We start from the raw sequence: 22,911 nt of genomic DNA, 5'->3' as shown, positions 1-22,911 counted from the left end.
CTGAACTGAGATGAATGACATCACTGAATTCAATGATGAACTGCCTTTAACTAAAAATTGAGTGTTTAACTATTGTCATTTTGCATATAGACACACTATTTTCCTGTTTAATACTGTGAAGTGCTTTGACACAATCTGTATTTTAACTGTATTAAACAAAATGAAGCACATAACAGATTTTACAATGTTAAAATAAGTAAAGGATCCTGTCTAGTAACGCTGCAATTAACTTTACAAGGCAGCAGTGCCAAAGACAAAGTTTTAGGAATGCAAAAATTTAGTAACTAGAAGAATTTAAACTTGTTATGCCATTTCTTTTTACCAGTAACCACAAAGCAAGCAGAGGGCATTTCCGACCACTGAAGCAGTCCCATAAGTTAGGTCTAAGTTTAAGCAGCAGCTATAATCACAGAAGCTGTCTGCATTGTTGAAATTAAACTCTTACTTGCGTTGTATCTGCACTTGGTTCAGGATGAGGAGATCATTGCTAAGTTTCAGACAGAACGTGAACAAACCTTTTTTTCATCGGAGCACCCTCTGATTGGCCATTACATCCATAAGAGCAACAGAAGTGTGTTTGATTGGTTGTAATACTGTAAAAATCACATAAAATCTGATTGAGTATTGTAGTTGACCCAATATTATCAATGAAACATTATACAGTTATTTAACAAATTTCCATGACCTTTCCAAAACTTCCTGGGTTTATTTTTCACATTTGTTTCCAGGCCTGGAAATGCTGTTTGAATGAGTCATTTTCTCAACATATATTTTCTCAAAATATATATAATCACATAAAGCACCACACACAACAGCATGTCATAGTTTTAGCATTTCATGTTTTAATTTTGCAAGTTTAATTCTTCATTCCAGCTGCACTCCAAATCTACAATATTCTGAAAACGTGCACAAAAAAGTTTTAGGTTTTCCTTCCTCCCACAAGAAAACAAAAAATAAAACAAAAACAAAAAAAAACCATAACTATTACTCAAGCAGAGTAGAGAGGCGGAAAACTAGTGTTAATTCTAGAAAGTTCCTTCTAGTCATGTAATTGATCAGTAACTCAGTCGCATCATCATCTAAACGTCAAGTGGGACTCCTCCAGTCTGGGCTCTACACCACAGGGTTAAAAAAACTATTCTCATCTAAAAAGAAATATTTTCAAACTCATTATTATACCAGTAATGTCATTAATGCAGAAACTGCAGCATCTCCCATCCCTCCCTCTAACAAAATCTCCAACTTCAGGATAAAGAAAAAAAAGACAAATATTGAGGAATGACACATATTCAAACGTCCCCCCCATAAAAAATAAACAAAAACAAGTCACCTGAAACAGCTCACAGATTCAAATCGTCTGATGCAGAAAAACAGAGCTTATCCTCTAAAGCTCATTTCTAGGATTTTAAAAATCTGTAACTTCCTAGAGTTAAATTAAAAATAAATAAATCTTTGATACAGGGGAAAGCGGTCCAATCTATCATTTATAGTTGCTCTCTTTTTTATTTTTTTCTGTTTTTATAAGAAAAATCTGAGATAACAAAAACATGTATATGTTTTCAGATTTTTCCACTGTCTCCACTGTCACTTCCATACGGTAATGTTAACTGACAAAATATGCAAAGAAAAAAAGACATTAAAAACTGTACGCAAAGGGACTTTTTAAAAACATTTTCATGAAATAAATAAATAAAATACTTGTGTATATCCATGAAGCATAGCTTGGGGTGGGTGAAAGGAAAAGAGAGGTTTGAAAATACTTGGTTTTCCGTTTTGCACTTAGAGAGCGTAAATGTGATGGAGGAAGGAGAAAAGGGGTGGTGTGGGGGCGGAGAGCATCAGTTCGCGGCCATTCCTGTAGCCTCGGATGACAGTCTGAAATCACAAGAGAAGACGGGGTCTTTACACGCGTGTGCATGGTTTACAGTCAGCTGAGATAAAACGACCCCCCCCCCCCCCCCCAAAAAAAAACAGATGACATCTACAGCACACAGAGCCCGGTTCAGTAGCAGAAAACGAGTCGTGTTACCGTGCGTTGATCAGGTACTCGGCCAGACCTTATGCTGGCAGGTGAGCCGGTGATGGTGACCTGCCGGTCGGTCGAGCCCTCCACTGGATGGCGATCTTGATCTGTGCCCCTGACATCTGACGAATCTCATTGATCTTGGCACCTTGACGGCCAATGATGCAGCCAATCAACTGTCAGGAACAACATTATTGCCACTTTAAATAACCTTTCTATTTGAAACACACTGTAAAGATGTCATTCATTCCTGTGACGCTGCATTGTCAGTAGGGATGTAACGATTCACTCAACTCACGATTTTAGATTCCATGATTTCGATTCACAATTTTTTAGATTTAAGACAAATTATGAATTAAATGTGTCCTTTTTATTATTGCTTGGACAAAAATGCTGCACGTTTCTTTGTGAAACTGAAATAATACTATAATATACTAATATAGCACTTGCATATCATTGCTCGTTTTGTTGGTTTTGATTGCTTCTATTGTCCTCATATGTAAGTTGCTTTGGATAAAAGCGTCTGCTAAATAAAATTGATATACATGTAAATAAAACAATTTTTAAACAAGCCCTTATTAAAATAAGTAACAAGAAAAGATATCTATTCATATAAACAAAATAAGGCTTTGTATGTGATCTTTCCATTTAAAATGAGAGGCAACCACTGCATTTTAATCTGATCCAAACAAAGATTAGCAGTTTTTAATCTAAACTAGATTGTATAATCTCGAAATTTGAAGCAAAAAACAGAATGGTTTGGACTTCAGTTTTGTGAAACTATACATTAAAATATCTGCATGAAACAGAAACAGCAGACGAGCTGAACGAGACGCAGATTCACTCTCTGCCAGCAGGTGGAGCTTAAAGCGTTTCCTTGGTTACCGCTGTAAACAAAGCACTTGTGAACACTGCAGCAGGTGGAGCTTAAAGCGTTTCCTCGGTTACCGCCGTAAACGAAGCGCTTATGAACACTGCAGCAGTGGCGCTTATAGCGTTTCCTTGGTTACCCGCTGTAAACAAAGCACTTATGAACACTGCAGCAGGCGGAGCTTAAAGCGTTTCCTCGGTTACCGCTGTAAACAAAGCGCTTATGAACACTGCAGCAGGTGGCGCTTAAAGCGTTTCCCCTCGGTTATCCCGCTGTAAACAAAGCGCTTATGAACACTGCAGCAGGTGGCGCTTAAAGCGTTTCCTCGGTTACCGCCGTAAACAAAGCGCTTGTGAACACTGCAGCAGGTGGAGCTTAAAGCGTTTCCTTCCTTTTCCTCGGGTACCGCCGTAAACAAAGCGCTTATGAACACTGCAGCAGGTGGCGCTTAAAAGCGTTCCCTCCTCGGTTACCGCCGTAAACAAAGCGCTTGTGAACACTGCAGCAGGTGGAGCTTAAAGCGTTTCCTCGGTTACCGCCGTAAACAAAGCGCTTGTGAACACTGCAGCAGGTGGAGCTTTAAAGCGTTTTCCTCGGATACCGCCGTAAACAAAGCAGCGCTGCACTTATGAACTTTAATATGCTTCATACAGAGGCAAGATGATTTCTAAAGACAGTAAGTTCCCCTCAGACATGAACTCATATAAACTCTTACCCCTAATTGAATCATGATTTGTTAGCATCTCAACCGATTTGAACAGTCACATATTTGAATTGATTTTCAACCGGCTCACGGTTCATCGTTACATCCCTAATTTTCAGCAGCCATTATTTCAGTCTTAAGTGTCTAATATACTGATTTGCTGCTCAAGATTTTATATTTATAATTATTATTATCATCATCATCATCAATGCTGTGGAAACTGTTATTATCATACCTTTTATGGAAATAGTCCTAGATTTTTTTTTTTTAGGATTTGGATAGAAAGTTCAAAAAGTACAGTGACTGGGAACGGACACGATCGCTTCAAGGTTTGTTTTCCACATTAAACTAGTGTCCATCAGAAACCATCAGTTAAACAACAGGCTACGACATCAGGATGTTACCTCGACAAAAAATGATTTGGTGGCCACAACATTATCATGTTCCCCACAAATTTATGTTATGTAGGGCTGTCACGATTACTGGGAGTAAATCTGAGTAACATTTTAGTGTACAGGTATTCGGCAAAATGACACTGGAGTGCACAGATACGGGTGCGAAACAATAAACGGCAAAAATCTATCAACTGTGTGCAAGCACTTCACATTAAAGATTGAAAAAACACTGCTGTTGTCCGTCATCATTTCAGAAATGGACTCCACAAACAGCACATTTTAATGCTCTGCAGTATATGAAAGGTGAACATCCAGCTTTCACAGATTCACTTTTGATTCTTCATTACTTTTTTAATCTTGACTTGCAAACCGCATTAAGCACAGGTCTGACATCGATGTCTACAGTATGTGGAAAAAATAACTTGAATATGTATGATGCATAAATTCACACATGCATTGTGTTTTTCCACCAAACAAGTGCCAAACAGAGCGCACAACAAATAAATAGAAATGAGATAGAAATGATAATTATCTGTGAACTTCACATTTACACATAATTTCTCCCAATGGCAGATTAGTATTCATTGCGATTTCATAAAATGGTTATCATAACTCATGGCATGTTTCTGTTATTACTCACACAAATCAAGGAATTATAAATTACTGGAGCATTTCATACAGCCTTGGTGACAATTTTTAATATTGAGTGACCATCAAATGACATAGTTTGGCAAGATTTTAATAATTAACTATCAAACGAATGTTTAATCAGGGATTCAGATAATCGTCAAGCTAACTGGCAGATTACTCATTTACCACTATAATCAAACAGCAACGGTCCTAACGTCATGGCCTCAAAATACTATGATGTTGCCCCCATTACTTACTACCTCATAGCCCACCAATAAACATGTCCCTCGCCCAGTCACCATACCAAAGAATGGCATTGATTTGAAATAGAGATCATTTGTAACATAATAAATGGCTTTTACGTTCACTTCTGATTCAATTAATGTGTCTTGCTGGATAAAAGTGCTAACAATAAAGCAGTAGTAGTAAATGATTTTTATTGCCATGTCCAGGCATCTAGGGCTATCTTTGTGGCAAAAAACTGAGTTGCAATAATACAAGAGTTACTAAAAAAAAAAAAATAGTAGTAAAGAAATAAATTACTGAATCCAAACGTGTGAATGGTAGTTGGATTATTTTTGCTATGATACCACAATTTCGGATAGCAATAATTCTCAATATCACAGCAAAAAACTAATACTAGCTGCAAGTAGCCCAAGTAAAAAAGTTGTAAGGAAGTAATCAAGGCACATTCTGAACACCATAATTCTTACTTTCATTTCACTTTAGAGTTGAAGTTATTATATCAACAACATCAAACGGCACATTTAATCTCTCAAACCACACCTTACGAGTCACACTCTCATGTTTTAGACCAGTGGGTCACAACCCCCACTAGAGGTCCCTGAAGATTTACAAGAGGTCACCAAGATCACTCTAGCTTGAGGATTACAAACAGGGATGAAACGGTTACAGTTTGACTGTAAACCAAGAGGAAATTCCCTACGGTTAGTATTGCCATTTAATATTTTGAATTATTCTATTAAAAAAATATACTTGATTTCTGCACAGTAGAATTACGTTTGTGTTGATAACTTCCAACCGTGATTATAGAGTCATTGTTGCAGCCCCTAATACTGTCATATATGCATCAGATTGTGCCCTCCTCTCAGAAGGGTGCAGTAAACTCACATCGTTTGGAATGGTCAGTTCATGAGAGCCTGTCTGTGCAGTAGCGTCCATACCAGCGCCAAACAGAGGGAACACAATCAGCTCCATCAGCCAATCAAAAGATCAGGCAACAGAGCCAACAGCGTCTGAGGCGAAGGGGTTTACCAGTGAAGCCTTGGCTGCTGGGGGCCAAAGGAAACGGGACTCTGCTGCATCGCCAACTGGTGGAGTTTAGTGAGCTGCGGAGACAGAAAACAGCATGCCGAGAATTTAACATTTAACAGTCAGATCACTATCATTTGTAAGTTTTTAATGGGTTCAGACCCTTCTGAGTTACAGAGAATAGAAGTGTCTCTTACATCAGGGTGAGGAAATGGGCATGTTGTCCCTGTAGCCGCATATGCCTGCAAAACACACGTTTGAGATGAGATCACACCACACACACACCACGTACTAGAGCTGCAGGTGCATTAACTCCCACACAATCACCTGTCCTCCTGCAAAAATGAACAGGCGATCCTGAGGGTTTGGGTCGGGTAAGGGATGGTCACACCTTTGGGAGGCGGACTTTGAAAACGAGAAACAGAGGGACGACGGGTCTCAAATAATAATTCAAACTATCTAGTCAGGTTGTTTTAGTTCTATGTATCAGTTATGATTGGTTGTTGAGACTGGGGTGGGCAGCCCAATGTGTATTTAGATGAGCATGAACTGCAGTGCACTAAAGGATTGATTAAATATTATTGGGTCCAAAAAAAACAGAACTTAGTAAGACTCATAGGAACTCTGTTTCGGGTGTTGCACAGCAGCCAGAGTCAGGTGAGATGATGAAGTTTTACCTCCCCAGCATGACCACACAGATCTGTTTGACCACACTCGATGATGGACGCAGGGGTTCCCGGCGATCGTAATGGCTCTCTCAGTAGAGTTAGGGCAGCATGTCTCCAGCCACTCTACCTGAGCTCCTGTCTGACTACACAGAAATAAAGAGGTTAACAGTCATCTGTCACCTACGAACAAAGCCCTTGTTTTCACTGCGCTTACACATTTCAGCGGGACACAGAGAGATCTGCTCACCTCCCTGATCTCTTTTGATCTTGCAGCCGCCTTGACGAGAGCGAGCCCGCACTGGCTGGCCGGCACCACGATCCGCAGCGTGACCGGGGGCTTTCGAGGGGGGTGGCCGTGCTGTTGGACATGGAGCTGCTGATGTCCTGTGCACATCAACATTCACACCTTACCACAGCTGCTCAGTTCTTTTAGAAATCAAACGCAATTCTTTAACATGACTTCGAAGTAACAAAATTAAAATTAAAAATAAAACCACCACAACATCACATACAACATGCTGCCACTCTGAGCAGTAATCAGTATTTACTAGTGCTGCTCCGTCAGTTAAATGAGAGAAATCAGGTAGGATGGATTAGCCTGGACACTGGAATTATATATAACTCTGATTGTATCCGTCTGAAAGAAGAATGGCCTATACACCTACGGATCGCGCGAGGAAAGAGTGAATCATGGGGGTAGTGTTCAAGTTGTTAAGATGAACTATCTCTTTAAGTAGGCCAATGAAGGTTCTGTGTCACTGACACCAGCACCTGATACGGAGGTATCTATTAAAACACACTTCCCTCAATGTAAGCCTTTAATTAAACCCATTCAACATTAGAAAACTGAAAGAAGTGATTTTTAACATTTTAATAGGCTTTGCAAAAACGGGTTTTAATTTAAGTGAACCTAAAAACAATCTTCACATAATTCTGTATGAATAAACAATGAAACTGAATATAGATTCATCGTGTATTCAGGCTACAGGAGTTATTCAGCAAGCAGAGCACGTTCTTTGATTTCCATCAGTGACAAACTCTCTTAAAACAGCGCTGTGTCTTTAAGAGCTGAGGGGGCCACGTGACACATATCTGATATTCTCCCATCTCTTTTGTATTTGAGTAAATGTTAATATTACATTCTATTCCTTGCCAGAGGTCCGTCAGCCCAGGAACAATGCTGGGTTTATACTCCTTCTCTGAAGATATGAAATCAGATTTCATTTACTACACTACACAGGGTTCGTACACATTTTTAACAAGACAGTTCCATGACTTCTGAGACAATATTCGTGACCTAATGTTCTGTTAATTTACAGTAAGAATAAAAGTCTGTTCAAACTTCATCATGGCATTTGTTATCTAAAATGAATGAATACTTTAATGCTAACTGTTTTTGGTTTTCTGTTTGTCTTGAGCACAAGCTGTGACTGTGCCAGACGTTACTCCACACAGACGAACATCACATCACTGAATATTGCCATTAAACTGTAATATTACCAGCCAAACTCTTTGCAAAAGTGCACAGACTTTGGAGTATACACCACGTACAGAGGGGCTTAAAAGACTTTAAAAGAGTGCATGTTCCTGATCGTACAGAGAATCTCTGGTGTACCATTAGAGAAGTAAACACCCTCTTCTAGTTTCTCTATGATCATGGAGAAGGCTTTGAAGATGGCGGTGGTGGGGCCTGCGAGGGTGATGATGCGTTCGGGCAGTTCCCTTCAGAAATGTTGATACGAGCGCCGCTCTGCACAGAGAACAACAGGCTGCTTCAGAGAGGCTCGAAAAAGAACCATCACTAACACGTGAAGAAAACCATCACAACCACAGCCACACACACGCTTCATCCTCACCTCCTCTCGCATCTTCTTCACCGGATTCACCTTTCTGCAACACACAGACGCATGTATAAGTACACTATATATCTATAATATAGTATATATATATATATATAATCCTATATATATATATATTATATATTATATATATATATATATAGATATATATATATATATATATTAGAACGCATATAATGATGCATTCATACAACATTAAACCAGTTACAGCAGGTATTAGTTCTGGTTGGCCACTAGGTGGTGCTATGGGTAATTATCACTGGTGCCAGTACAATAATGTAAGGCAGTTTGATTCTACATTTCCAACTATTTTTCAAAAACCTTTTAAATAAAACTTTAAATGATCAATTTACACAAAAGATTAATTCAACTAATATAAAGTGGGGTGTCAGCACAGAGTAACCTGTGTGGATTTTTTTTTTTAAGGCCATAGTTCATGAAAACCTTATTTTTAGTTTTAAAAAATAATTAAAAACTAAAGATTCTGAAATACAGTTTTTTACTAAAAAGTCTTTATTTTTATAGAAATAATTTTTATACAAATTATAACGATAATATATTCTATACCGGCTGTGAAACGAAAGGTTTCCATTTCTGCGATCTCAAACACAGCTGTATATAAACCCTCAAATAAGTAGAGTTTACAATCCGACCATGATGTGACAAACTCCCTCGAGTTGAACAAAGAAACCCGTTGTAAAGCCTCACAGAAGAATCTGAGGCGTGAGAGGTGAAGATTCATCCATTACTAATCAGTGATGGACAAGACTCAGGGGCTTGAGTTAGAAGTACTGACACCAGGTTTAAAACATTACTCCAGTGAAAATATTAGTCCGTACACTTTCGATTTATTTTAGGTAAAAGCCCAAAAAGTATTTGATTTCTTAATGTACTTGAGTATTAAAGTACTGATGGATGTAATTTTAACCAGCAATAGTCAGACTATACATTAGTCAAACCCTAATAATACTGAAGAAATTTAACATTGTACTGATCTGCAAAAAAGCAAAGGTGCATCTCTATTACTGAAAACTTACACCATTTATCAAAACCATTAAACCTGAATACACTAATGTGAGGAACTCAAGTGAGCAAACAAGTCGAAATAATATACCATATAGTATTTTAAAAATGAGGGGAAAAACAAAATTTGTGTAGATAAATGTGGCTATAAAACAATAAATTGTACAGCTGCATTACATGCCGCTCGCTGCAGCAATTCTGTCTAAAGAACAACGGCCAAAGATTAAAGATTGACGTGGATATTTGAGTCAAATATTAACGAGGAATAGATAGCCAAATTTAAAGTTGTAAAACACCACTCGTCAGGCGCTGGCGCTATATGACAGGCACGTGTTATAATGCGGACCAGCAAAGTAGATCCATTGTTTACTACAGAGTAACAGTTTTGCTCAATACAAACCACATGATTACTTGTTTTCGATTTATTGCTTATATGTGTGTCTGTAAGTAATTACCAGCTTAGGTATATTTTTATTAACCAACCAAAAATTTTAGTATTATGATTGATCTGCAGTAATCAATAATGCAGAATAAGGCAACAAATTGCCTGATTTCACCAGAACCAAGCGTTAGAACAGCCCTCATTCCAAAAACACTAACACAAACCGAAACCATGTGGGATATTCAGATCAAAATTATTACCTTACTGCCAGAAACTTAATCTTGAACAACAGACAATGCTATTTCTCTCTAGATATTATTTTCGTTTGTAAAAGAATTCCAAAAACATGAAGCGTCTTCTGTCGTGTTCTGACCATATAAAGAGTAGTTAAAAAACAATAAACTAACATTCTGGTTCCACCTTAGGAGAAAAAAAAACCTGCCTTAAAACTGGAACGAAATAAAGATATGAAAACTTGTGATAAACTGACGGGTTATCGACTGAGATGAAGTGTTATTTTGCATGGGCCCCGTCGCACGCCCCAGCCTAACCGTATGAAGTTAAAGATACTAAGGAACTCATCGGATTTGAAGAACAACGTAACACAGTAAACAAAGTGAAAACACAATAGTACCTTGTGCTCTAGGGCTTGGGACAAATGTATGGAAAGGGTTTTGTGGGGCTTTTTTTGGCATAGTTTGGTCAATTTGGTACGCTTTGCAAAATTTGAACACAAATGATGATTTGATAAAGAGTCGAGGCTGAAGGTTTCTGTCCTCGGTGTGCAAAGCTGTACTACCACAGGACATCGAGTAATCCACCACACAGAGCATCGTAACAGACAAGATTAACAGAGCACAACTCACTCCAGTGGCTTAGGGTTCGGCAATCTTAATGCACCTCAAACATGACTTATCAGGACCAGCTGAGGAAATCCAGAGGCGGTATTTCAGGGGGTCATGTAGACAGCAGACCGCGAGCAGCGCGACGAGGAATAAAGTAACAGAAGCCCGTGATGCTCTGCTGTGGATGCAGATAAACTGATGCTCGTTACTATTCATGACGAAACTCCAGCGCTCAGACACAAAGAACAATCTCAAAACATTTAGAACTAAGAGAATCACTGAAAAAATTACTTCATCACAAATATCGTGCAGCCACAGCTGTGTTCAACACTGATAATAATGCAGAAACGGTTTATAATAATCATCATATACGCGATTCTGATAGATTCATGTGACACTGAAGACTGGAGTATGATGCTGAAAATACAGCTGCAACAACCAGAACCCCAGTAAGCCTGGGTTAAAAACATGTCAAAAATGGATCAGTTAAATTGACAATATTTCCAGTGTTTACTGGATTTTTAATAAATTACATAAACAACTTGGTGAGCATAAGAGGCAGCCTTTCCCAACACCTAACAAATAAAAAGGAGGGGCCTTGCAAAATTTTTTTCTCTAGATAGAAAAGGATTTTGGCGCACTGGCCAAACTCAAACACATACCATTTAATTCATACAGGGCTAGCTCATGAGAACAAACAATGGCCACAATAAAAAAACACTTTCCAGGTCTGTCCAATCCCTCACTTTTTCTACTTATACAAGGTTGCACAAGTTTTGCCTGTAAATTTTTTCTATTCATCATCACAATGTCATTTCGCTATCGCATGGACAGGTAAAACCTACTTTGCTATGATTGTGCCAGCACTGTTAGAAACACACCTTTCCGATGATGCTGCCACTCTTTACCGTGCATCAGCAGTCGGATGGTGAGCGTGACGTTCAGCCTTCCTTCAATCACACCTGAGCCATGACTGAGCTCCGGATCTGTGCCTCACGACGATCACCCTGCAACATGCACACCACACACACACTACACACACACACACACAGGTGAAGCCCGTGATAAAACACGCTGAGGAGTAAACATGACGGTTATCCCGAAAAACACGAACGAATTCGTGTTACTGTAAATACTCATTTGACACACAACAGGCCAATTCCTATAAATATGACTGCTGATTCCCGTTTACTCAGACGAGTTTAGTATTACATCTGCGGATTCTCTTCGTAAATACGCCATCTATCTCGTTAGCTGCGAAGCTGCTTTAGCTCCGTGCGTTCACTAGCTGCGTGCTGGCGAGCGACGGCGGACTGCTCTGAACGGGAACGAGTTCACGGCCTCCGTCTGAGCACTCAAACGACGCGTTGCTGTTCTGGAACGCGAAACAATCGCCCGAGATCGCAGGGGAGCAGCGACGCTGATTAGCACCAGCGCTAGCGCTAGCCTGCGGCCTGCAGGCCCCCTCTGCGCTCATTACGTTCCAATGGAACGCGGCAAAGTCTCACCTGACGCGCGTTCCGGGAAGGGGAGAGGGTCCGAGGGTCCGGAGGGTGAGAGAGGGGAGTGTCTGGGAGGAGCTTTTGAGAGGATTCTGGGAAGAGGGAAGACACGGCTGCGCGATCGAGCTCCACTCTACAAAGCACAACAAGATGTGTCCCGGATCACCTCTCACCCAGCTGACCTTTCTGACGTCACTTAATTGGCCCCACCTTCAAGAGGCCGCCGCGCCGCGCGCAGCACGTTCCCGGGTGAAAGACCAATGCGGGCCCGGATCGGTTTAGGTACAACAATGAAAGCACATACAACAATATGCTTCTTCATTTATAGATTTCTGAAAAGGACCCGGGGGCTTGTACTAGTTCACTGGTCAAAATAAAATAGAAATCTTAATTTGATTGCGTCTATTGTCCTCTCATTTGTAAGTGCTTTGGATAAAAGCATCTGCTAAATGACTAAATAATGTAAAATTATTGTTTATAAAGTAGAAAGAACGGGGACAATACATTTTTGTACTTATACGATTATTATATGTATTATTCTCTTTTTTTTTGTATTTTATAACTGGTTTAGTTATACTCCCACATTAATACCTAAAAATAGTAAAATGTGCAAATCCATATCAAAACAGTATTCTGACAAAATCATGACAAAACACATTAGGCATTAACATAATATATGATAAATTAAACTATTTACGGTGTAACGTTTTCTAATTGAATTTAATATATAGAAAATCCTACCGTAGGCGCTGCACCACTATATCATTTTAATAGTTACGTGTGGGATTACCTGCAGCTGATCATGTTTTTTCTGTTGATAGTAGACTGGTCTGATTGAGTCATGCGTACTAAAGGAGTAGTACAATTTGTTAGTGGAATAACACTTCAACACTAAACTATGGCAGAGGAGAGAAGTTCCTCGTGGATTTACATACAGCATCAGGAGCATGCTTTGTCGCTGATTATTGCTTATCTTAATCTGACTGGACTGAAGACCTCAGAAGTGAGGTGGACGTTAGCTGGACGAGTTTTGTTTGGGCGTTTGCATCGCTTCTATTTAAAGATGTCGAACGGACCCGGGGGTTGTGACTAGTTCACTGGTCAAATAAAATAGAAATCTAATTTGATGTGCTTCTATTGTCCTCATTGTAAGTGCTATTGGATAAAACGCATCTGCTAAAGACTAAATGTTATGTAAAATTATTGTTTATAAAGTAGAAAGAACGGGGGACCAAACAATTTTGTATTTTATATGCTTTTATATGTATTATCTCTTTTTTTGTATTGGTATAACTGGTTTAATTAGGGCTGGTCAAATGATTAATCAACGGCTAATTCAAATCCCAAAATAAGTTTTGTTTACATAATATAGTGTGTATACTGTGTATATTTATTATGTTATATATAAAAATACCACACTGGCATGTATATATTTATCAGAAGAATATGTATGTTTAGAATTAAATAAGTTATATATAATATAAAATATAAAGAAATAAAATAGATAAAGGTAATACATGTAAATATTTTCTAAATAATGATATGTGTGTGTATTTATATTATAACATAATAAATATACCCGTACCCATACATATATTATTGTAAAACAAACTTTTATTTGGATGTGATATCGGGCTGAATCATTGACAGCCCTAGTTTTAAAGTAAAATTCCCACACACACGAAAAAGAGTAAACAGTCAACCATATTCAAAACAGTTATTCTGACAAAATCATGACAAAAACACATTAGGCATTAACATAACGTAATGATTAAATTAAAACTAATTTAACACAAAATGTGTAACGTTGCTAATGAATTAATATATAGGAACATTTCCTACTGTAAGGCTATACACCTAATTATATAATTTAATATTGAATGTGTGATTACCTTGGAACGATCATGTTTTTTCTGTTGATAGTAGACTGGTCTGATTGAGTCATGTAACTAAAGGAGCGCAGTGCACACTGGTAGTGGACTAGCACTTTCAACACTAAAATATGGCAGAGGAGAGACGTTCCTCGTGGATTACACAGCATCAGGGAGCAGGTTTTGTCAAGTGATTATGTTTATCTTTAATCTGGATATTGGACTGAAGACCTCAGAAAGGGGGGAAAGGAGGGGAGTAACCTGGACGAGTTTCTGTGGGGGCGGGTTGGGAGCATATGACAGTGATGTACAAGTTTTACATGCAGGGCAAGATCTAAAACCTGGGGGCCAGATCACGAAACATTCCTAAAGAAAGACATCTTCTTAAACCTGCATTTTATCATTTTCTTAACTGGAGGAAAAAAGTTACGAAATAATTGGGGGATCCCAAAAATTGTATCATTCTATGTTTTCTATCATTTCAATCTCTAAAATTTCTAGAATTTATAAAGTTTCTAAATTTCATATTTAAAACATTCATCTCAATAATATTATTTATGCATTTTGTAAGTGCAGTGAAATGCAATGCAGAAGCTCCTTACCCAATTAGGCTACAGAGCCTTAGCTAACTGTTTTACCGCGTTAAATATGTCTTGTCTCTGGATTAAGAAAATTAAAAAATTAAGGGGGATGCCACTTGTTAATATCCATCCCTCTTTTAAACATTTTATTTTAAGTGTATTCTGATCATAGACTACTTAAAAGGAAATGGGACACAGCGACCGCCCCATGGATGCAACGGGAGACATGTGAAGTCCAATTAGACAGCACGCACTTCCTGGGGGTCGAGCGTACTGTGATGCAGACTCAAACTCAGCTTGATGACGTAAATGTCATCTGTGAGCAACCTGTCTCACAATTGTAAGTCTTCTAATCGCTGTGTGCCAAGAGAAATCTGAATCACCCCACCGAATCTTGCAGACGTTGTTGAATAATATTGTCCCGTTGTGTCTTTTCTGGACTCTCTATGGGCTTCTCCCTTGACTTTCATGGCCTCCACGTCCCGCACCCCCGATAGCCCCATAGACAGTAAAAGATTGCCTGCGAGCTTCTCCTCGGACATATCCATACGGTAATTTCTCTACTGTGCGACCAGAGAGTGCAGGTTATGACCGCAATCGTTAGCCTATTTTTACAAAAAAAACTGTTCTTCTACGGGGCATAACGTAAGATACAAGGTAAACACAAAAAAAAAAATGGGGGCCCTTTTTTACATTTTCGTGTTTCTTTAGAAATAATTAATGGACAAAATGGAGTCTTTAAAAACGCCTCAGATGTAAAGGTTATTCACACTGTCAAAGTGACGCTAAAAATGGAATGGGAGTCAATGGAATGCTAAACAGTGGGCAGGTGGGGGTCCGCTAGCCAATGGCGGCGCCCAGGGGATGCTTCAAGAAAATATGAAACCATGCCACCCCCTGATTCTGATCAAGTGTGGCATCAGCACAAGTCTTGAAAAGCGAAGACAAAACGTCTCGATCTCGCCACCAGGTGACTGGTACCGCCAGTATAGGTCATAAGCCTCTCCATGTAAATATAACGGGAGGTGGAGACAAACTAAATAATACAATTTTTACTTTAAATAATTAATTTTTTTCCAAAAGTTTTTTGTCATTCTATGTAGTTTTTTATCAACGCCTGCTGTCAATTCAAAGGTGTTAGTTTTTTAAAATACAGTTACGTTACGTTCCTAGCATGGTTTACGTATATTATTATTTTTTAATACCATTATTGTTCTTGAATGTAGATTTCATTTGTTAGAAAAAGGGGCCCGTTCTTAGTTACGTCGCTATATTAACACTCCGAGATGAGAACGTCACATCCAAGATGATATCATCACGCTAATCAGTGAAAGTGACGTGACAGTTCAGCCCAAGTATGGTGGACCCGATACATCCAGAATTGCACGTGTGCTCTGCCATTTAACCCATACCGAAGTGAGAACCACACACACAGAAAGCATGTGAAACACAACACAACACACTGTGAGACACAACAACCCGGAGCAGTGGGGCAGTCCATTTTTGTATGCTGCGGCGCCCGAAGGGAGCAGGTTGGGGGTTCGGTGCCTTGCTCAAGGGCACCCTAAGTCATTGGTATTGAAGGCGTTGCCCTTGGAGCGAAAGGACACCGACACCCCCCAACTGTCTCCCCGGGCGCCGCAGCATTAAAAAATGGTGCCCACACGCCAAATTAGCCAGGGAATCCTGTTCATAATCAGGATCTGGCTCAATTGGTTGTATGAGTTAGTATGGCTGGCATTCAGTATGGCTGGATTGAGTATGACGAGTAATTGGGCCACGTTCAGGGGGTGGTTGTTAACTAGGGGTTTACTGTATCACGATACTTTAAAAAGACCACCGATCAGCCAATGCAGCGATTGGACTGGTGGCAAGACGAACAACCTAATGACATCATATAAATTAAAGAGACTACATAGCTCTGATGCTGGCCTGCAGGTCACTGGATCCGCTACAAATTTGCCATATCGTAGCAGTTATTATTCTTCTCTACAGACGATGGCTTTTATTTTTGTCTTTCACCCTACCACACTGCTCTCTCCCACTGGGGAAAATAAGAATACCTCTGTGAGAATGCTGTTTGTGGACTTCACAGCTCAAGCATTTACACACCACCAGGTCGCCGCCACACGTTGTTGTGAAGCTTCACAGACGTCTGGGGACCTAAAACAGATCCTCTGTGCAGCTGGATCCTGGACATTCCTAACACCGCAGAAGTCAGGCTCGGCAGATCAGAATGGGGCAACCAACACTTCATCCCCCTGACCTCTTCACAAATCAAGGTGCTCCCACGTCAGACGCACTGTCGTCCTCAGCCCCGACTCCTGTACTCCCTGTACACACATGACTGTGCCGCCACACACAGCTCGGAACGTCATCATTCAAATTCGCTGAGTGACCACCAACAGTGATAGGCCTGATCACCCGACCAACGATTGAGACAGCCCTACAGAGATGGAGGTGAGCACCCTGACTAAATGGTGATAAGGAGAACCCACCTCTCACTAAACATTAGGAACAAGACAAAGAGAGTCTGGTGGTGGATTTCAGGGGGGGACAGAGACAAGAGCAGGACACACACCCCATCACCATCGCGGACAAGACACCTGTGGAGTGGGCGTTTAAACAGCTTTAAGTTCCTCGGTGGTAAACACTCTGTGAAGGATCCACCTGGTCCACACACCAACGATTGCAGTGCTGAAAGACGGCCACATCACACCTCTCTTCACCGTGAGAGGGACGACTGAGGAAGTTTGGAATGAGCCCCAGCATCCTCAGATTCATTCTACAACCTGCACTATAGAGAGCATCTTGATGGGCTGGCTGCATCACTGCCTGGGTTTGGAAAAACAGCCACTGCTGGCAACCCGCAAAGCTCTGAAAAAGGTCTGTGCGAACTGCCAGCCGACCATTGTTGGAGGTGAGCTTCCCTCCGCTCCAGGACAATGTCTACACCAGGCAGTGTATAAAGGAAGTCCAGGAGGTCATCAGTGCACTTCCAGCCATCCTTCCCACAGGAACTGCGCTCTCTCTTGCTGCACCTCAGGAAGACGTCTCAGCAGCATACCGATCCCGCACTAGTCGAATCTGAGGGATAGCTGGCTTTTTTACCCTCAGGCTTATCAGACTTATGAACAGTTCTGAACTAATACAACGAACAGCATACTCCACGCAATATGGTATGCCACACACTGCACTTTAAACTTTAACAGGTTCAACACGCGAACTATTTGAATACGCAATAATATCTACCTGCTACCACTGGATTCCAATCCAAGGCACGCAGCCAATAACATTTCTGTATCCAGAACCACGTACACTCTGTTGCAACGCATTAGGCATATTTTCATGCGCTATATATGTCTACATAATGTAGAATGTGTACATTTCGTGTGTTATAGTGTATAAGTGTGTAGTGCTAACTGTTTACGTAATGTACAATTGCGTAAAATGTGTGTTAGAGTGCTAACTGTAAGAGTGTACCATAGTACACTGTGTGTACGGGACTAGATGTATGGTGCATAATTGCATATTTTCACCTCGTTTGAAGTCTGTAAATGAGTATATGTTAAACTGTTTCTGCAATTTTCTGGTGGCACGACTCTCAAGCAGATTTCACTCACCAAGGCAATGGTGCTGGTGGGTGATGTGACCATTATAAAAGTGGACTTGACTTGACTTTGACTAAAAAACCGCACCTGTGGACCTGACGAAAAACATTGACACATTTCTGGAGTTTTGTATAGTTAAAAAACGACTAAAGCGAACGTCTACGGTTACTGTCGTAACCTCGGATTCCAGTGACGGAGGACAGTGAACTCGGGCGGCCTACGCCATGTCTCGGCCAGAGCAAATCATAAAATAATTCTGTATACATTGTAAAGTTAAAGTTAAATCCACCAGGCCAAATCAGATACGACATTGGCGACATGTCCTCGGAAGGGATTGGATATAGATTCCCGTGAGGGGGACCAATCAGGTTACTTTAAAAATCATGGTCTGAAAGAGACGGCAGCCCCATAAAGCTATACAAATATTGACACGAGTCCGGGTGAACCCACATAACAAGCGTATATAGCAAAACAGTGCAACAGACCATTTAGAAGGAAATGTGGGCCACACATAGGGGATGACCGGTATGAGGCGTTACCAGTCGGAAACCTTCTCCTACAGGAAACTGGTCGAAAACCAACGCAGCACCGTCAACGGGTAGTGGTTGCAGGAAGAACCACAGGGTTGTACTCACCGATAGAACCTTGTGAGGCTAATGAACTGCAACGTCCAAGTTGGTAGGAATCTGGGGCGAAGGATATATTCTGCGAAGACCAATCCAGCCGCCAATACAAATATCTTTGATAGAAATTCCCTTAGTCCACCGCCCACGAGGAGGAGACAGCCCTCGTTCGAATGGGCTCGAAAACACCAATACGGACATTCCATACCACGGCTAGAATATGCGCAAGGCAAAAATAGCGTCGAACCCACCCAATGTGACAGCCGTTGTTTAGAGACAGGCCGTCCTCTGGTGCTGCCTCCGAAGCATATAAACAGCTGCTTGGATTGCCGAAACGCAGCCGTGCAGTCATGACATAGAGTCGTAAAGACCCTCACCGGACACAACACATGGACATCGGGTGCCTTCCAATGGAAGTGCTCCGATTCTGGAGAGAAGGCAGAAAGAGCCACCACTTGCGCTTCTAAATGGTGTCGAGAGCGATTTTAGGCACATAGCCAAATTTTGGCTTTGAGCGTGACGTTACAATCACCTGGTCCAAAATGCAATAGAGTCGCGCATTCACAGAGAGCGCTTGCAAATCCCCCACGCACTTGCACGAAGGCAAGGGCGAGCAGCAGCGCTGGTTTTTTTAAGCGTGAGCTCCTGTCAAGCCTGACAGACTGAAGTTGGCTATGAATGGCGGGGAGGAGGGCTAGCGCAATTCGCGAGACTTAGTTTGTTCACCAGATTTTCCCAGCGATTGCATTGTAGGGGGTTGATGTGGAGGGTTTTTAGTCTTCTCGCGACTCTCAAAAATCTGATCACTAGATTACGTGTTTTTTCCCTGGGAACCAAGAAGCGACCCCCGTCAAAATGCAGCGTGTGAAAAACTGAGATAGGCTGCAAGGGTAACCTAAAGCGTAGAGGGCATACTGCCGCCGTCCAGTGCTCGTTGTTGCAGAAATCCAGAATGTCAGACACGGGGCAGCTTCCAGGGTCCGATCATTCGATTCGCAACCACCTCTCAACGGACTGCCAACATTTACAAGCCTACAGGTGTATTCGCGCCTCCTCCGCCATCGTGTACATCACGCGGTTTTTGGAGAACAACGAAAAACCCAGGTTTACCGGTTCCCGCACACCATCCGCCACACCTGAAGTTTTACACCCATCTGGTTGGGGTGCCATATCGAGCCGTCTGCTGAGACGGGAAGATCTCGTCTCAGCGGGATCGGCACGGGGGAGCCGTTAGTAGTATTTCTAGAAGATTGGGAAAACCAAGGCCACTGTTTTCTGTAGTATGGAAGCGACTGAACGAAAAACTCCGCCATCTCTGATTTTGTGCAGCAGCTTGTGACAAAAATCTTTAGCGGGGGAATGCATACAGACGGGGCATTTGAGCCACGGCATTGTGAGTGCATCCCCGCCCAGGGAGAGCGCGACAGCGAGAAGAACAGAAGGGCAATGCGTTGTTCTCCTCTGTCTGGCCGCGAACAGGGTCCACCTCCGCATTTCCCAAAATGTTCCAGATCAGTCTCACTGTGTCCAGGGTTCAGTTCCATTCTCCGTGAGAGGAAATCCCGTTCCTTGAAAGCATAATCCGCGCCACTGTCAGGCATCCATGGAACGTGCGCTGCTCGAATGGAGAGCAGATGATGATCGACCCACAGCAAAAGGCGTGCTGTCTGACTGTATACAGGGGCTTTCGAGTGTTGTACTTCAACCCTGGCGGTTTATGTACGATTACCACCGTGTCATGTTGTCTGAGCGAATCAACACGTGGGCCCCCTGATTTTGCGCATAAACTCTGAAGGGCTAAAGAAACTGCTGTCAGCTCGAGGCGATTTATGTGCCACGGTCTCTCCGACTCCTGGAGTGTTGTCAGTGGCCCGAACGCCGGGTAAGCCATCGCACGTGAGCATCCCCAGCCCGTCGTCGACCGCGTCCGTCGTGACCACTTTCCGCCGCGTGACCAGGACTCCATTCGGGGACGCCGCCCGCTGCCTTACAAGTCAGGGTTCTGCCATGGGTGTTCAGCGCGCTTAAGCACCTGCGAAGTGACCACAAGGCGGGCACGGCACCAATTGTTTTCCACGCCCTTCTCAGTACTTGTGTTTTCAGCCATAACTGGAATGCGGCAAATGTGGGCGCATATAGAGTAAGTAGACCGAGGTGACAGACCGTCGCTGGCCACCGCCTCATCCGCCAAGAGCCTGCTGATATCCTTCAGCTTTCTACGGGGAACGGTCCAGTCTGAATGCGTTCAGAAGCGGAAATTAATACTTGTATGCGCTGCCGATCTTGCAGCTCAGATCGCGGGGGCTCCCACCCCTTTCATTGTTATCGAGGCCAGTAACTAGCACCCCTAGTATACATTCACATTGTTTGGCTGGGGGCGTAACACGCTTTTTTGTACGTTCACACAGGAGGACCCAAACTCCGCCAGGTGACGTAACAGACAGGTGTTGTGTGGCTGTGTGAGCACATCAGGAAACCTGAATGTGCCAAGATCAAGCCAATCGTCCAAATGTAGTCTATGCGCATTCCGCTCACGCTCTCAGAGGGTGAAAGTGCTGCATCCACAACATTTCGTAAACGGACAGGCGCCAGCCCTAACCCGAAACGCATCAACATGAACTGGACATTGTGCTATTGACATTCGAAGAACGCAAATCTCAGATAGAGCGCCTGGTAGACGAAGGGGCGATCTGGATATGAAAATATGCGTCTGTTTCAGGTCCCACACGAAACACAAACCAATCTCACGCGGTCGAATCTGTGCCAGTATCTGGCTTAGCGTTGTTCATTTTGAAAGCGCGTTTGTAGGTGAACAACACACGGTTGAGGGTGCTCAGGTCTTAATAATGGCACGGAGACACCACACCTTTCTTGGGAACGACAAAGTAACCGGCTGTAAAATCCCGCTACTCTCTCTCGACGTCGGCGGGACCACGTCTTCTATCGCTGCGTATATCAGTGAGTATGTCGCGATGGAGTGAGAATTTCATGATGCCTCGAGGAACCAGCTCTTGTTAGTGAGCCGGAACCGTCGACATGACCACGCCAATTGAACCGGGGGTGGTCTGCGTCGAAAACTGGAGTATGTAGCCGGTCTCTACGGGACGTTCCGCAACCAACACGAAATGCCCGGAAATGGATCGCCATCGCTCGCAAAAAAGACACAGAGGGCGAAGGCCTTGCCCTCTGGAATCTCGAACACGACGCTGCTGTTGTACCGGCGGGTCGTTGTCAGAAAAACTCACAGGACACGCAAGTGTGAGCGCGCTGTGTGTTAGGGGAGGGTCGTGCTTCGACGATCAGCGGTGGGAGCGCGAATCTCCTGTTGAATGATTGCCTGACACTCAACGTGCGTGTGTGCGAGATGTCGAGAGCAAGCCGCCGGGCTGGCGGAGGTCCGACACCTGAGCACCTGCGGCGTGAGCCGTTGCCAGATACACGGGGAGGGAAGACTGTGAGCCAGGTTACTATGACGGTTTCACGGCTGTTTGTAAGGCCGTTATCTGGGCTGGGGAGAGGAGAAAAAGAAAGCTCTTTTTGTGAGGGTTATCTGTCACAGGACTTTATTGCATTTTGAACATACACAACACAGACATTCTCGTAGTCGCCTGCAAACCGCCAAGGGGGATCGTCTAGAGAATAGCTCAGACGCTTCGCAGCCGCGGGGCCCCGCGAAACACTAGCAAGCGCTCCTCGTAGCCCTCCAAGCACCCTCTCGTTCAGGAAACGCAGAGGTTTTTGATCCGACGGAGGAGATCCCCTGGGACGGTGTTCCCGCCTTCTCTGAACAGCCGTTGATGCCTTTCTTTCGGTGGTCCTCTGCCACATGAGGTTTTTGGCTAGCGAACATGACGGCTCAGACTCAAATGGTCGCTGGATGCAGTCGGAGCAGCGGGGGCGTCGCTTCGACGGTGCCGGTTGGAAAGCAGATGAGGATCTCACTGCGCGCAGAAGGCTGTGCTGCAGCCCGCGGCGAGGCAGGAAGTGAAGTGAATCATCGCCTAGAGCACTTTCACTGGGCCACTCTGAGAAATGCTGCCGCGATAGCCTCG

General features: G+C 42.6%; 1 pseudogene; it reads right to left on the bottom strand.

Annotated features, from left to right (window-relative positions):
- Positions 1-1,813: 1,813 nt before the first annotated feature.
- Positions 1,814-11,661, bottom strand: LOC122146044 (annotated as a pseudogene).
- Between the last annotated feature and the right edge of the window lie 11,250 nt (positions 11,662-22,911).

The sequence above is a fragment of the Cyprinus carpio genome, chromosome A9 (assembly GCF_018340385.1).
Source record: "Cyprinus carpio isolate SPL01 chromosome A9, ASM1834038v1, whole genome shotgun sequence".
In the NCBI taxonomy this organism is placed as follows: Eukaryota; Metazoa; Chordata; class Actinopteri; order Cypriniformes; family Cyprinidae; genus Cyprinus; species Cyprinus carpio.
Note: the sequence above shows the minus strand (reverse complement) of the source record. Positions and strands in the feature narration are given on the sequence as shown.